At 36.8% G+C, this 14195-nt stretch overlaps 1 protein-coding gene across 1 annotated transcript in view; it reads right to left on the bottom strand.

Annotated features, from left to right (window-relative positions):
• The window catches only part of GULP1 (GULP PTB domain containing engulfment adaptor 1), a 167556-nt gene extending 155478 nt beyond the window's left edge, over nucleotides 1-12078 (bottom strand). Inside the window, exon 1 of the mRNA XM_083865456.1 lies at nucleotides 12028-12078. The gene's annotated coding sequence lies outside the window, so the exon portion shown is untranslated. The remainder of the gene's footprint in view (nucleotides 1-12027) is intronic.
• Between the last annotated feature and the right edge of the window lie 2117 nt (nucleotides 12079-14195).

Genomic DNA, 14195 nt, shown 5'->3' with positions numbered 1-14195 from the left:
TGGGCAATGCTCTCAGTTACATGGTGGGATTCTTGGGGCATCCTGTGAAGGGACAGAAACTGGACTTTGGTGATCCTTGTGGGTCTGTTCCAACCCAGGGTATTCTATGAGTCTGCAGTTCCAAGATGGAGGCCTTTTCTAAAATTTAAACTACAACAGAAGAGAACCGCAACCACTTGGCAACCATCATTCCAAGAAGTAAACATACAGCACAGATTAAATATTGCTATGAGATAAATGCCAAATTCATGGTTTCAGCAAACATCTGCCTTTAATCTATATTGCTCATTAGCTGGAAGTATCGCATGCTTGGGATTAGTTATTGTAAATAATACTGAAACACATTCCCTTGTATTAATGTGAGAACCGAAAGGAAACAAAAACCAGAAAAACTCTCCCATTAAAAGCTACTTGGCTGAAATTTAAGATATGCACAAAGGATCAAAGAAAACTGTGCAATTCCAAGGATAATTCCTGATTACAAAAAGCATTGTTTAGAATGCCTGTTATTAACCCTTAAAAACTTGCTTTCTCACCTTTTCTTCTGCTGAGCTCTTTGTGTGGCCTCTTTAGAGTTTAAATACACATTTTGTACGTTAAAAGGAGCACCTTAGAAGTACAAGGGTTCATTTTTCCTCTTTCAGCTTGCCTATTTGAGAGCAAGGTCTTAAAAATGACTGATTAGGACAACTAGTGAGAGCAAACTGCAACTGGGAGAGACAAGAAGCAGATTAAGGTTTCAGGAGCTGTTTAAATCAGCTCTAGGTTGACAGAAGTCATATGTTGCCATCACACTTTACAGTGGGATATTTATTTACCTCTTCCATGTAAAGCAAATTACTCCAGTTTTAGCTTTGCCCTTGATCTGATATCACCCTTTGTTTAAACAGATGCCTAAGGAATGCAGGGTTGGCTTCTCTACATGAAATGCAAATGAACAAATTTCTTGGTATTAGCTGCAAAGTCAATGATATAAGTTATCTATTCAAATGAGGGGAACAAGGTTTTTCTTAGTTATTATTTTTAGGTTTAAAACCATAAATTCAGCTATGAACAGCTCACTTTCCACCACTTTTTGCCTTTGTTCTTTTCAAACAAAAACCTTTTCTAATCATTGATGTGACATTTTGGAGGATTTAATTAGTTCTTTTTCTCCTTAGAAATACTGTTTCTCAATGTACACCCACAGTCATTCATTTTAGAGAACTCATAGCATATAAATTATATATTTAAAGCAAATTTTAACATTCTTTATTATCTTCTTTGAAATCTAGCAAGCATGCTCTTACTTCAAAAGAATGATTCAGCATCTCCAAAGAGATAAAGTTCCAAAGAAAATTTTGGGACTTTATTAATTTATTCTCATATTAAACGCAAATTAACATAAGAATTCATAGCATTTTTTGTATATAACTTCACAGTTCTGTAGAAGTACAGCAAGAGTAAACTAACCAGATTAATCCAAGAGTTAACTCATGTAGGTATTTGGGATTTTTAAACTCAGACCGAAACTCCAAAACTACATCCAGAACTGGGGAAGCAATAAGCAAAAAAAAAGCAACAAAAATCAAAATCCTTGCTCTTCCTGAAATTGGAGCAGAAATATCCTTTTCTTTCAGCCACTTGTTGCCGTGTCTGGTTGCTCTCTTGCAGTCTGAAATCTGGTTATGCCATATGCCAGCAAATCGGGTAAAGGAAGCCTCTTGCACAGCTGACAGCAAAAGACTAAAATAACACTGCCAGCAATAAATGGGAGTCTAGCAGACACACATATCCACAAGCTTAGGGTGGATAGAAAGGAATTTTATGAAAGTATGCTTATAAAAATAGAGAGTAGAGGGGACTGTAAAAAAGGAAAGAGTTAGGAAAAAAAGAGAGAGTGGCAACAGAAGTAGCAGATGACCCAAAGAGAAGAGACAATAAAACAGATTGTATTTACAAGGACACATCTTTATGCATTGACTGTTTGCTATCAGAGATCACTAAAGGAAATATCTCGATGTCAGCAGCAAAATAAGTTGATGCTCCCCTCCCTGACAGTTGTTAATCCATCTCATTAAAAAGAGCAGAGTATTTGAGATGAAGATATCAGTTTACCTTTATGATTTTCCTTGTGCTAATCTTGCATTTTATGCCATACCCAACCCTAGCCAAGTTTGGAATTGGGTAGTGAAGACCACTTAACACCTATCCTGCAATTTCAGCATTGTTTCCCACTCTTGTTTCTCATACATTATGCAGTATGAGCTTTTGAAATCATGGCCTTAAAATATAATCAAGGAGAGCAAGAGAGGAAACATTGTAGGTTAGTGTGATTTTCATAACAAAACAATTATCGCAGTGTTTGTGAACTAGGAACTAATATCGCATATCACTGCATCTGCCTCTTCATCATGGATCTTGCTATACTACACGATGCCAAAGAAGATGCAATTGTTCAAAGATTATGCATTCAAAATGCACATCCATAAAGGCACAGCTATTTTTGCCATCTTACTGGAGTTTTATTGTTTTGGAGACATCTTCAGTGTCAATACAACTGGGAGGGTTCTTGTGCCATTTTATTAAAGAGGATGGTTGATGGGTGTCTCCTTTTTGAAATCAACACCAGCTGGATTTCATGTCCTACTTGCAATGCATAAAGATTGTATGTGTTCAGCATTTGAGTGGAAGAACACAGAGGTTCTGTTTTCTATTTATTTTTCTTATGTGGCAAAGAGAAAAAAGCATTATAAAAACAATAATGGGCAAAAAAGGGAACATGAGAAACAGAGTGGCTTGAAAGTTTCAAGTTTGAACAAAGTAATATCAATAGCAGTCAAAAATACTGCTTAAATCTGTGTATTCATTTCCAAAAAAAACTTTTCATATTTAACTGAAGTATAGCAAAGCAGACACAAACTGTTCAGAATCACAAGTTTAAACAGCTGTTTTCAGAAAGAGGAGATTTACTTGGCTACAAAAATATTTTTTTTTTAGAAAAGGAAAAATTCCAGAATAGATCACAGTTGCAAGTCAGCAGTTTAAGTTACAATTACTTTGATGTCCTTGGTTAGGAAAGGTTAATAAAAATATCTAGAAGGAAATTAGTAGCTTGTATTGATAGCCATGGATGGATAAGCCCTTTCCATGCTACCCTGGTTCTATCAAAGCCAATCTTTCAGCCAGCTCTATTGAAGGAATGTGATAGGAACAAAAGCAGGAACATTCTGTTAAAAAAAAGCCCCAAAATCTCGGATTTTTTTACAAACAGGAGCCTGCAAAAATATCTGTTCCATCCTCAAATTGTAAGCTGTACATTTGGAACAGAAAATAAGATAGATATCTCTAAATTTTTTTAATGAAAATGAATTTTCACTGTTTTATTTTTCCATTTATATCTTGGCTTCATTAAACCAACAGACATAGTAATGTGTTATCTTCTATGCAAGGATACTCCTGGTCAGGAAACACTTCCAATGGCAAGAAGGCATTTTCTCCTTTAATTCATAATACATACAGAATCATAAGAAAGGGAGTAAGGGCTCTTGGTAGAAGAAAAAAAACCCCAGCTTTCATATTATTAAAATTATTTGAAGTGTTTGGAAGTTGATAGGCTCAGTTGCATTGGGTTTTTAATTAAACTTGCTGTGTAACACTAATTACTTCCAAGAGCTGGGAGTTCAGTGCTATAGAAAGCTGACCTTTCAGACCAAATCCGATTTAAGAATACAGGTTGCAGCAAATTGACTAATATTTTTCTATCACATTATTTAGGAATTTGTTATTAGCTATGACAAAGTGTACTCCTGGATGTGTATTTTCACCACAACTCTGAGTCTGATTTTGTGTTCTGCAACAAATTTTAGATAATGAGACTGTCATCCAGAGCAATATCCAATTGTGGGGCAGCAGAACAAGCAGGAAAAAAATCCTTAGGGAAATAAAATGTGAGCACACTGAGGAGTAAAGTTCTTTGGATCTTCAGTTTTACGTATTGAAAGCACTACAGATTAGATAATGGCAAGCTAAGAACATCTGGCAATTCTCTCTGAACATGTGTATGGTTGTCTGAGGGAAAATTGCTCTGTAACTTTTTCACATTTCATTTAAGATTACAGCTAAAGAGTCCAGTGACATTTCAAATAAGGTAAAAATACCCAGGTTCATTGATGGAATAAAATTATGAATTTTACCTTTTAATAAAATCTGGTGATCAATATATGCTAATGGAAAAGGGGATTTTGGCATTTAAAAATTGCATAAAAATGCATTTAAAGAATTGCATAAATTTCTAGTTCAAATACTGCAATATTAGGTTAATGCATAAGAACTTTGGCCCTTAATTTTCTTGGCAGCAGCACTGAATACTAAAATTAATATTTTAAAGATACTGATTGGACTTCATTCCTCATTCTAGATGTGTCTGCAGACTGAAAACAAAACATCTCTGCTCTTCCCAGTCCTATAAACAGTAAAGAATATGAAAAACACTGTTTAAAAAACATTTAGGACTAAAAATAAACTCAAGTAAACTGTTGACTGTTTACAGGGAGATTCAACTATTTCCTAGTTTGTGAAAATAAAAAATCTCATAATAAAGAAATATTAATCCAGTATTTGCACAGCACAACTGATCATGTTGTGATATTTTATTACTAAAGGTTTCTTAAACTGCACTTTTCTCTTTACCCAATAGTATTTGAGTGGCTTGACTATCAAAGCAGGTAAATTACATTACAAGATGGAAATCAGGCAAAAGCATGCTTTAAGGCTGGTCCTGGGCAAAACATGTCCTCAGGAAAAGGTCTCTCTCATCCTCTTGGGAACAGGAGAAAGTCAGTGCCTTTACTCATACTAAGATGTACTCTATCACCTCAGAGTGCAAAATGCCTTAAAATACATCAAAAGCCCAAAGCACAGATGAGGTTGTGACCCTTTTCATTACATGATTGTAGAACAGACTGGATATTCCTTGCAAACCAATTGCACCATGTATAAACTCTAATTTGAATTACAGTTCCACCACGGGGAAACTGATTAAAGTCAGTTAAAAACATTTAACTTGATCAGAGCTGTGTGCTATTATTTTACCTACAAACTGCATTCACTAGTAGGAATTTCTTATGTCCTCCTATGTTCCCCAAATTCCATGCAAGTAAAAGTCTATGCATTAATTTTAGATCATTGTTGCATTGGCTGCAAAACTTGTCTTAATATTTTATCATTTGAATTATTTACTTCCTAGTGTCTTAAAATAGATTACTTCTTTCCTACAGCTTGAATTACTTTTACCAGTCGCAGTGTTTGCACAGCTTCCAAACATCAAGAAACAAGGAATGAGAGTGGAAGTTTGCTCATTCCAAATATTCAGCAATAACATTGAGTATCTTTCAGAAATGCAGCATTACACACTACTTTTACCATGGAAAAATATGTCCCACATTAATCTTAGTGTGATGATGCCCAACGAGTCTGATAATTTCTAATAATTCCTTAGATCAACATATGTCAACCAAATGAAATCCAAAAAGTCAAAGTCCTGCTGCAAGTCACTTCCTAAATGTACACAGAAGATGTTATCAGGAGTTAAAATACTGAGTCCTCTTTTATCTGAACCCTTTCCAAGCCCATGTAGCATATTTTGAATCCAGGGGCAGTTGTTACAGCACTTCCACTACAGGAAATCCTCAGAGAAAGTCAAGTACAGTAAGGTACAGAGGAACTGCAGCAGGATGATGGGGTGGTACAAAGCGAGCAGAAAATAAGCAGATTGTGTTACGTGCTCAGTGAACCTGCCTGTAGATAAACTTCACAGCCTTCCCTGAGCTGTTTGATGAGCCTTCAGCAGGCAAAGATCATGTTTTCTTTTGTGCAGGCATTCTCCCCCAAGCCTGCAAGGATGATAGTTGCTCTGGATAACCACTTGCTTAAAAGAAACATATTCACATGTTTGTGTGAGGAGGCACCATCTCCTCACTGCTAATCAATAAAAAGTTGCTCACCTGTCTCTGGGAGCTGGCACAATACTTCCATTACAAAATCACAGCAAAGAAGTAACAAGGGTTTTTAAAGTAATTACTAAGTTAAAGTTGTACATTGCTGTGCATTAACCTCATTATCCTCTTAGGGGTAGTTTTAGGCACATGACACCACAACAAGAGACTTCTCCTGCCTCTTTAATTTATCTCCCCTCATCTCTAATCTGATGGTAGTAAAACAACTCCCATCAATCAGGCATGATACAGCAATAAGTAAGTGGTGTCTGGCTAATGTGATTTTTCTACATCACTAAGTCCTAAATGGGGAGAAAAACCTTCTGCCAGCCCACAAGTGGAGAAAACAGAAAACGGTAGTTCAACACATGGACTGATTCTATGCATTTCTAAACATTTTATTATCAATTGATGTATGTTGTGCTGTCATGGACTAACCTAAATTATGTTTGTTATTCATGGTTGGAACTGTTGCTTATAATACTGCACCCTGATGTTACAAACAAGATTTGGAGCCAGTAAAATTATTTTTCCCCTCAAATATTGTGGATTTGTTTCTTTAAAAACAAGTATTAGACTTGTTCAAATCACTGTATCCCAGTAAAAGGAGAAAGCCAATGTCCAGTGGCAAAGGGAAAGAAAGTAAACAAGAAATGTCTCCTTTAAAGAAGATTGCTGGATAAAGCAGCACAATTTATTGATTTTTGTTAATAAGTTCCAAGAAAATATTCATGCCCTGTAGTATTCCCTGATATATGAAATTGTGATTTGATTTCTTCCCCCTACTTTGTTTAGCATATTTTAATTTATTGGACTCTAAAAAGTAGAGTTTACTAGAGAGCAGAGATGGAATAGCTCTGCTTCAGTGAAAAACCAAACTAAATACAGACAGTTCTTTCTGGGTATGGGCAAGAGCCCCACTCAGATTTCTGAAATTGGTTTTTTATAATGTGAAAAAAATAGAGATGGGATTACTAATTTTGAGGTTTTTAAATGAGTTAAGTATCTAGGAAGATGCCAATACTTTTTATTATTTTCTGAACTTTAAACTTGCAACACCCAACCCCAAACTCTTCTCTGCTCTCCAGGTTATTTTATTGACAGCTATAATCCAAATCAAGAGAATCAAGAGACATGGGGAAAGTACTAGGAGAATTGGAAAAGATTGGTCAAACTGCTATTGTGTTGTGCTTCCAACAGAATCTTGTGATTTTTCAGAGTACATCAAAATACCACATAAACAATACACAGATCATGAGAACCTAATGCACTGGGGGAAGGAAAGTACAGCAGATGACAGAGAGAAATAAGTATTTTCCCTCAGGCAGATGTTTCTTACAGAAATAATCACTTTTCCTTTTGTTTCTTGAAAAAAATCATGCATATGATATGAATAAAGGACACCTGTCTTTGATAATTCTTTGGTGGAAGGAAATGACAGAATTTCAAAAAGAGGAAAGATCTGCTGGCAGCATTATAATGGATTCAGAAATTTCTAAATTCACTTCAGCCCAAATTTTTCAGGCCATGAAATAGGCTAGTTATACCAGTCAAAAGAGACTGTTTAGTTGCATGGTTGCATAGTCCTCCTAGGACACTTTATTACATGGATTTCTTTTTAAGGACAAGAGAAAAGTATGGGAGATTTTGAAAATTGGTGTTGTTCTTCCTGAAGCAAAAAGTCTCCTCAAAAAGCTTATTCCTTCTCCTTTAGAATCCAGATGATAAACATCACTCATGTTTGCTCTTCTGGACTATTCTCTATCAGCCACTCCCTGTTATCACTGGCAAAGGTTTCAAAATCTTCTTTTAAAAAAAGGTTTCTATTTAGTCTGTGTATCCAAACACTTTAAAGCAGCATCTCTAGAAACATGCATGATGTAGCCCTATAGAAATTATTTCTAGTGCAGTAATTTAATCATGTACAGCATAAAGTATTTTTCCTTAATAAGAATCCATTCAAGATGTAGGGTAAAGCCTTGAGAAGATTGATCAAACTGCCATGTAAAAACTGTAACATTGTGCCATTATGTGGGACTGACATTTTTATTTACACAGGGAGAAAAGTCACATCCATTCCTCCTTGCCAAATAAATACTTCGCAAATATTTCATATTGATTTCAGTATATTAGCCCCCAGAATGAATTTTATAAATCAAGTTTTTTAACTTAATTTCTCAGGCTGCACTTGCAATTTGTATGTGCCATGGGCCAGTGGTTTTATTGTTTTAGAAAACTGGAAAAATCTACAAAGTTGAATCTAGTATAGGATATATAGGATATATATCCTATACTAGGGAAAAAAAATACAACCTTTGAAGTAACCAAAAAAACCTCCATGAAATCATTGAGGGGGCTGTTTTTTTATGCTAGTCTTTCTCTGAAAATGAAAATGTTACAGGAGTTTTATTTGTAGAATATCATCCCTTAACTAAATATCGCAGATGAGAAGACAACTCCTGGAGAAGCATAAAAGGCAAATCAATGAATATCTGCTCTCCTGGTTAGCATGGATGGCAATCCTTTGCCACAGACTGCTCAGCTACAGATTCCACCTGATGCCAAGAAAAAGTGAAGCTTTTTTTTCTTCAAAACACACCCTTAACATAATAGGCAATAGGTGTTAGAGGATATCTGCATTAAACTTGTTTTTTTCCAGTTCTGAATGCATTAGAAGAATTATTCATCTTTAACAACCAGAAGGAGGCAAATATTAAAAAATTGAGAAAGTTGAAATTAAAAGCTTCAGTCCTAAAGGTCAATAGACCTTTCATTCAGTCAGCAGGGTGATGTATGACAAATAGGTATAAACATTTATGGTTTAGAATATTCTGCAAGCTGTCTGCACTTTTTCATCTTTCTTTATAGAAATGTATTTCTTTAGACCTATAGCAGAATCTGCAAAAAAATGGGTTTTTCATGTGAAGTTCAATTAATGATCAGAGTAGGTGGAATAGCAATTGGCACTTTGACAGGAAGACAAAGCATGAGAAATATAGAGTGTCTTTCCACAAAGCAATAAGAACAGTTTTTCACAACCTCAAGTCCATCCAATTCTTGAACATCTAACTACAATGTCCTCTATTCCATCATTTTTATCTGTATATGCAGCTCTTACATGGAAGTAAGAATACAAAGCTCTTTCTTACATGTGTTTTGTTCCTACAAAAGTGAAAATCCCTTTTCCTTCTTAAAATGTTACCATATTGTCTTTCAGGGTAAAAGGATAAATTTTCATCTTCCATGTTAAAAGACCATAGAATTCACCCCAAAAATAAAAAAAAAATAGAAAAAACCCAAAAAACCCCCCTCAAACCCCTCAGAACATTCTTTAATGCTTCCATAAAATATATAAATCTACACCATTTTAAAGGCAAAAATATTAATTGCATGACAACTTCTCTAGATTTCAGTTTTCAATTAGTTTTTTTATTAGCTTAGTGCAAGGTTACACTACAAACCCCATACAAAACTAAAATCCTTTTCCACTTCAATCTGCTTTGTTGACTGCTACAGATCATTGCAAAGAAGCCAAGGAATGCAAAGCAATTAAGTTACTTAATTTTTATATTTAAATTAGCTTAAGAAATCAGCTTTGGATATAAATGCCTTATTATTTTACCTTCAGTTTCTAAGGCATAAACTCCTAGTCTTTGAAAGAAGGAAAAGCCTTGCAAACTATTTTGTTTAAATAGCATTCTGAATACCATATAACAAAGTCAAGGAAATTCAAATGGAAAGCTTTGGATTTTTAAACCATGAACACCCAATACAAACACCTCAGTAGATCTCATACAAGGACAATCATCTCTAAAGATCCCCAAACTACAGGGTAGCATTGCTAAATGCAAAATACTCTACTTCACAGAGATATCTAGTAAGACACATTTGTCCTGAGTAAGTCCTTGCTCTTGTGAGCTCGACATAACATTCATGGCATTTTGTCTCCTTCCTTTTGTTCATGTCAGATGAAATAACCATCAGACCAACAGATATTCATAACATGAAACTGCCATAGACTAACTGGGGTAAGATTCCTTACACACCACAGCCCCAGACCCTGTGAGGGCCAGGCTACTTCTCTTTGAATATCCAAAAGACTGAACTGTAATTCTGTAGAGTCAAGAACAATTAACTTGCTAAGTAGAAAAACGTTTCATGATCTATGGAAGGTATTTAGAAATAAGTATTAACAAAGAATCCTTTTTCAGCCATTGTCTTTCCAGTGTAGCTCCTTGCTGCCAGCTTTTGTTTCAGTTGAGTGACTGAGCTGCAGTAAACACCAAGTGCCCCCAGGTTCATGCTGGTTTTTAGAGTCCTGCCCAGCAGTTATCCTCTGCCTGAGCTGCAGCTCACCAGTCAGACCCTGCTTTCAGCCTTTCTGCCCCAACACTGCCTCAGGGCCTCTCCCCTAACACACTTCACACCCCTCCTTGCCCCAGGGATTCACCTATCTGAGAGCACACACAGCTATTTTCATCAATCACAACAGTGGAAAAATACCTAAACTGTTAGAGATGTTCTTGGGGGGATATGGGTGCTACAGGAAGAGTATTGTCACTACTGTCAGCACTACAAAAGTTATCAAATATTGTAACACCTTGTCGATATAAGCTTTGGAAAGTAAATATGTGGGGTGTCATTTGGCAAAGAAATAGCATTGAAATCTTAATCTGCATTCATGCTGTGATACCTGACCAAATTCAAAGTGGGGTGATAGAATCCAGGTAACACTTGCTGACAGGACTATGCAATTCCTGAACTCCCTGCTGCAGCAATCTGCAGGGGAATCAGAGAGGTACTGCAGGCTTAAGGTAGAAATACAACGCTTTCAGAATGAGTCACCCACAAGAAGGTCACATCATCAAAGCAGATTTCATCATTAAATACTATATCATAATACTTCATTTGTCACAGATCCTTTACCAGGCCTTACAACAGCCCTATAATTTTTGCGTTGCTGAAAAGAGAAGGGCTAATTAAGGCTTTAAGTAAAAAAGGTGACCAAATTTCCTAGCTCAAAACTAAACTGACAACAAAACAAAAAAAGACCCTATACAAAACCACAGAGGCTGCTTTCTTTTAACAAACCCTTTGAAAAAAAATAATTTCCTGTAACCTGCTAATTTTCATATGAAATCAATATTTGAAGCCACAGCTGTAACCAATAATGCATCAGCTATTATCTCTTTGTCACTATTTGACAAAAATTATCCATTTTGCATATTTCTAGTTTAAAAGGCTTCCTAAATGTACCATCAACAGGTTTTTTAACATGAAGCTTAGATTCCAGTCAATAATGAACAGCTGATTGTGGTTTCCCTGCTCCACTTGTGAGATTGGATAGGCATGACGTGCTTGACACTTTAACAAAGAGAAGCATCAAAGAACTAATCTGATTTCTAATGTCACATGCACACAGGAGTATCTCAGAATGCAAAGTTCTAGCCAAAATAACCCACAGCTCCCTTCCTGCTACCATCTAGCATTCAGAAGAGTTCTTAAACTTTCTACAGTAGTGAACCTTTTGCAGAGAAATTGGCTTGATCAAACAGCTATAGAAAATAAGACCATACCCTTGTATTTGAGATCCAAGCTAAGGCAATGGAGAAAGTTGTCAGTTTTTCCTTCTTTTCCCTGAAAGGAAATTAGACTAGAACTACATGTATCAAAGTTCTTTATTATAACCTATCCTTCAATGAATATAAGCTTTAGTATATATCATAAAACTATTTTAATTTCAATGCTTTACATAGCATAAGAACACCTTCCAATATCTTGTAGAGGAAGTATAAGCAGCACTGAGTCCCTGCGTCCCTCCCCAGCCTAGAAGAGTGTTTTGTTTAGTCCTTAGAAGTGTTTTGCTTAGTGCTTAAAAACTACTTGTCCAGTCTTCTCATGGGCACGCTCCTTGTGCCTAATAAGCCACAACAAAAGACTATAAAACTTATCCTCTACAAATTTCATTTAAGTTTATAGCAACTATTAATGTCTTTTCTGACCCATATTAAATTATTTTTCCATCCCCCTTGGGAGATATCTAGAGCCTCACCTTTTGCAGACCAGATTTCCCAGTGAAAAGCTGCCGTAACCTCTGCTGCTACCTGTGGACTTGATGTGGTGAAAACAACCCACTAGTGATAGGCAGTAATTGCTTTTTCCACATGGCTTGTGGAACCTTTAGATACATGTATTTAGTTAGAAACAGCAGGATAAAATGCTGTTTATACATAAGCAAGCAGCAAGAGCGGGACTGTTCCCTCAGGAAAGGCAAGGTGACCTCTGAGGGAAACTGAACATGGGCATCCACCTCACCCACCACTGCCATTCCCCATGGCAAGCAGGGGAGAAAAGCAGATGCCACCAGCCTTGGGGAACCCCCCCAGGGCCACAAGGCAGCACCAAGGCCACCACCCAGCCAGGAACACCACAAGGACATAGCCCTATAGATATAACCCTGAGAAGCAGAGCAGGCCCTGTCCCAGCCCGGGTTTAAATGGAGCCTGAGTGCGCAGGGCCACAGGTGAGGCTGATCAGGGCGCTCAAGGCACTTTGGAATTCTTCCCCAAGCCCCTGTTCCCCCTCAGACACTGTGAGTTTGTTCTATTGCATTGTGCCTGTGGGTACTTTGCTATAAATGCTGCAGGTTCTGCTGTGCCCTTTCAGTGTGGGGGTAGTCATGGCTTGGTAGAGATGGGTACCTTTAGAATGGGATGGTTTTGTTCTACAAGCTGCTTTATTATCTACACTCTCTTTAAATGTATGTTTGCAATATGTTTTCAGTATATCAGTCCCTAAAAGTATAATTTTATATTTCTTTTTGTAGTGCCTTAAGCAACCGGTGATTGCTTCTACATGAGGTGCCAGCTTAGCACTTGCAACAAAGGTGAATTTCCTAGCATTAAACATGTTTTTTGGCAACTGAAATACACCAGCTTTGTAGGTTTTTCTGCAAATTAAAGAACTTAAGGTTAACATTTGCTGTTTAAGCTTATTTTTCAGTTAAGTTTAAGTAATGTTTTTTTGAAATCTGAGCGAGGTTTTTTTTTGGCTTTGCTTTGTTTCACATCCACCGCCCCCCCCCCCCCCCCCCCTTTTTTTTTTTTCTTTTTCCTTGTGGGTTTTATTTAGGTTTTTAAAATTCTCTCTTACTATTTGATTTCTCTAGAGGAACTTGGTTATTGGAACATATTGTTTCACTTTTGATGAGGCTGGTGCTATCATTAGTAAGCTGATAGTTGATTATAACAAAAAAACGGCAGAAACCTTTTTCTAGTTTGTTAAACAGTCAAAAAAACTCACCAGCAGCATTTATATAATACCATATATATGGTCTTTGAAGTAGGATGCCTTTGCTACTACCTCATTAAAGCATATGCCTATTATTTTTAATGAATTGATTTACCTTCTCAATTAGACAAATGGTATGTTCTTTCTTTTCAATAGCTTTGAAAGTTAAACCATTAAAAATGTCAAAGAAGCAATGACAAACACTGATGCTTTTGTGCCTCTATGAGTAAAGTCACACAGAGATCTCAGGTTTAATTCCTGATTAAAGTTCAGAAACAGGAGATGTGCTGGAAAGCTTTGAATAGGACTTGGAGACAAGCATGTACAGAGCTGTTTAAGCTATATCCAAGTAAGACCATAACAGTATATTTAGTTCTGGCATTTCTATGCTGAGTACTGGGAACTATAACCACGTCTACACTCACAGCTGTGACCACAGAGTTTTAGCTGGATTAGCAGCTAAAGTACTTAACAGGTGACTCACTGGGTCTGCTGCAGAACTGACCTACGGCTGATACTTGATTCCTTCAGCAATATCTAGAGGTTTACTGCTATTTGAATATTAGTGCAGATGTGATCCCAAGTGCTGTAGTTGTACCTTATTTGGCTGTGCAGACATATCTCTTTAGAGGGGCATGCCCTTCTCAGAACAGGAGGGAAAGGCAGATGTTCCTGTTGTGGTGATCAGAGATGGAGCCTTGTTACAAACCTGCCTGACATGGCTTCGTGTTTTGATTTTGTCAAATGAGCCTTGACTCAAAGGCCTCACTAACAGAGTCCCAATGGGAAAGAACAGGGCATGTGTAGGCACAGGCCAAAGCTCCCTGTCAGAAGTCCTGCAGCTTTGTACTGCAGGTGATTTACACAGACCTAAACCTAATCCTGTTCTGAACAGACACAGAGACAGCTTGGTTCCTCTCAAACTCTCAG

Source organism: Zosterops lateralis (genome assembly GCF_965231275.1).
Source record: "Zosterops lateralis genome assembly, chromosome: 7".
Classification (NCBI taxonomy): domain Eukaryota; kingdom Metazoa; phylum Chordata; class Aves; order Passeriformes; family Zosteropidae; genus Zosterops; species Zosterops lateralis.
This window is presented reverse-complemented; position numbering and strand designations above follow the sequence as displayed.